We start from the raw sequence: 2,951 nt of genomic DNA, 5'->3' as shown, positions 1-2,951 counted from the left end.
AACGTTTTTTAAGTGTTCCAATCTCCAGAACTTTTTCATCTTGCAAAGCTGAAACTCTGTACCTATTTAACAATTCCCCATTGCCTTCTCCCCAGCCTGTGGCAGCCGCCATTCTACTTTCTGTCTCATGAGTTTGATTATTCTAGGTACCTCATATAAGTGGAATCATATAGTATTCTCTTTCTGTTTGGTTAATTTCACTCAGCATTATGTCCTCAGGATTCATTCATGCTGTAGCATGTGTCAGAATTTCTTTCCTTTTTAAGGCCAAAAAATATTCCATTGTATGTATGTACCAACTTTTGTTTATATCTTTGTTCATTGATGGACACTTGGGTTACTTCTACCTTGTGGCTATTGTGGGTGATGCTGCTATGAATCTGGGTGTACAAATATACTTTGAGACCCTGTCTTCAATTCTTTTGGGTATATACTCAGAAATGGAGTTGCTAGATCAGATGGCATTTCTTTTTAAATTTTTTGAGGACCTGCAATATTACTTTCCATAGCAGCTACCACACCTCATGTTCCCACCAACAGTGTACAAAAGTTGGAGAAATGTCTGTTCTGCTTCTTTTCCCATTTTTCAAATTGTTGTGTTGTGTTGTTCTTTTGGGTGTGTTTTTTATTGTTGAGTTGTAAGAATTCTTTAAATGTTCTGGATATTAACCACTTATCAGTTCTTTTGGTGTCATATTCATGAAATTCTTATTAAATCCCATGTTACAAAGCTTTCTTTTATGTTTTCTTCTAAGAGCTTTAGCTTAGGTTTACATCTTTTATCCATTTTGGTCAATTTTTGTCTGTGGTGTAAGATAAGGGTCTAATTTCATTCTTTTGTATATGGGTATGCAGTTTCCCCAGCACCATTTGTTGAAAAGACTGTCCTTTCCCACTGAGTGGTCAGGAATTCATTTCTTGGATGAAATAAAATACTGTACATGAAGCACCTGAGGACATGCCTAGCTGTGTCTTAAAAAAGTGATAGTCCCTCTATTGTCCCCTTATTTGAGATGTAGTTTTTTAACTACTGAAGTAGATTTTTAATATTATGATAGCAACTACCTGATAGTACTGACTCTGTGTGAGGTCCTATTCCAGGGGCTTTACATATATTAACTCACTGGATTGTCCTAACAACTCTGTGGGCTGGGTACCGTTGTTTTCACTTGTGTACAATGAGGAAATCGGCCACTTAGAAGTTAAGTAACTTGCCTAAGTCACATATCTAGTAAGTGGTGGAGCCTGTATTCAAACCCAGGTAGTTTGGCTCCAAAATCTGTGGGTTAGTAAACTTAACGTCTCCCTGGTTGTTGTTTTTTTTTCCTTCTTTCGGCTGGGTGAATAACAAGGTGGGGTTGTCTTAGCCCCTTTCCTTCTTCAGGGGGTCTGGGATGGAAATGGTGGGGACAGGATATCCTTAGTGTGTTGGGGGATCGATCTGGGGCCAGGACTCGGCAGCAGCTGAGGGCCCTCTCCTTCTCACTGGGGCTGCTGGTCCAGGGGCTCTTACTCCTTGGCGACCATGGGGACCATAAGGTCCACCACCCTCTTGCTGTAGCCAAATTCATTGTCAGACCAGGAAATGAGCTTGACAGAGTGGTCACTGAGGGCAATGCCAGCCCCAGCACCAAAGGTGGAGGAGTGGGTGTCACTGTTTAAGTCACAGGAGACAGCCTGGTCCTCAGTGTAGCCCAGGACGTCCTTGAAGATCCCTCTAACACCTGTTTCACCACCTTGATCTTTTTATAAAAATTTTATTTCAGAGCGAGGAAGGGAGAGGGAGAGAGAGATGGAAACATCAATGATGAGAGAGAATCACTGATTGGCTGCCTCCTGCACGCCCCCTACTAGGGATCGAACCTGCAACCCTCACCACCTTCATAGTATTTGGCCACTTTCTCTAGGCAGCAGGTCAGATCCATCACCAACACACTGGGAAAGGGGCAGGCAAAGTGGGTGAACTTCCTATGCAGCTCAGGGAGGACCTTGCCCACAGCCTTGCAGCACCAGTAGAAACAGCCCCTCAGCATCACACCACAGCTTCCCAGAGGGCCATCCACGGGCTTCAGGGTGACAGTGATGGCGTGGACTGTGATCATGAGTCCCTCCTCGATGCCAAAGTTGTCATCGATGACCTTGGCCAGGGGCACCAAGCAGTTGGAGGTGCAGGAGGCATTGCTGACAATCTTGAGGGAGTTGTCACACTTGTCATGGTTCACACCCATCACAAACATGGGGGCATCTGCAGAAGGGGCAGAGATGATGACCCTCTTGGCTGCCCCTTCAAGTGAGCACCGGCCTTCTCCATGGTAGTAGAGTCACCGGTGGACTCCCAACATACTCATCACCAGCTTCACCCCATTTGATGTTGGCTCTCATTCCTGAAAGATGGGGATGGGTTTTCCACTGATGACAAACTTCCTCTTCTCAGCCTCGACTGTGCCTTTGAACTTGCCATTGGTAGAATCATGCTGGAACATGTAGATCAAGCATGTCAAACTCAAAGGCTAACACGGGCCAAATAAACAAGGTATAAGTGTATGTGGGCCACAAAAACATAAAAGCTTCAATTTTCATAGAAACTTGGATTTATTTTAATAGAGAAATGCTGAATACAAAGGGCTGAAATAAATGAGTAATCGTTAACATAAAATAATAGAACATTTTAATAAAAATTAATATTTTATCTTGAACATTAACTTACCAGACACTGGATAACTGCACAAATTAATAAGCGTAACACAAATAAACCTATTCTTGTTCTCCAAAAGTGAAATATTTCCTGTTGCACACACAAAACAAGTCAGTCTAAGACTAATGACTTGGCAATCGACTGCTAAAATATTTGGTGCTGGTATTAGTGGAGAGAAATGGTGCACCTGCATGCAAGGCGCGTAAGGGAAATGAATGCAACATGATTATAGTAATCAGTCTTTAGCAAACGTTGT

The 2,951-nt window shown here is 42.8% G+C and overlaps 1 pseudogene; it reads right to left on the bottom strand.

The window, feature by feature from the left end:
• Nucleotides 1-1,509: 1,509 nt before the first annotated feature.
• Nucleotides 1,510-2,951, bottom strand: part of LOC102762301 — a 2,059-nt pseudogene continuing 617 nt past the window's right edge.

The sequence above is a fragment of the Myotis davidii genome, unplaced genomic scaffold, assembly GCF_000327345.1.
Source record: "Myotis davidii unplaced genomic scaffold, ASM32734v1 scaffold207, whole genome shotgun sequence".
Classification (NCBI taxonomy): domain Eukaryota; kingdom Metazoa; phylum Chordata; class Mammalia; order Chiroptera; family Vespertilionidae; genus Myotis; species Myotis davidii.
Note: the sequence above shows the minus strand (reverse complement) of the source record. Positions and strands in the feature narration are given on the sequence as shown.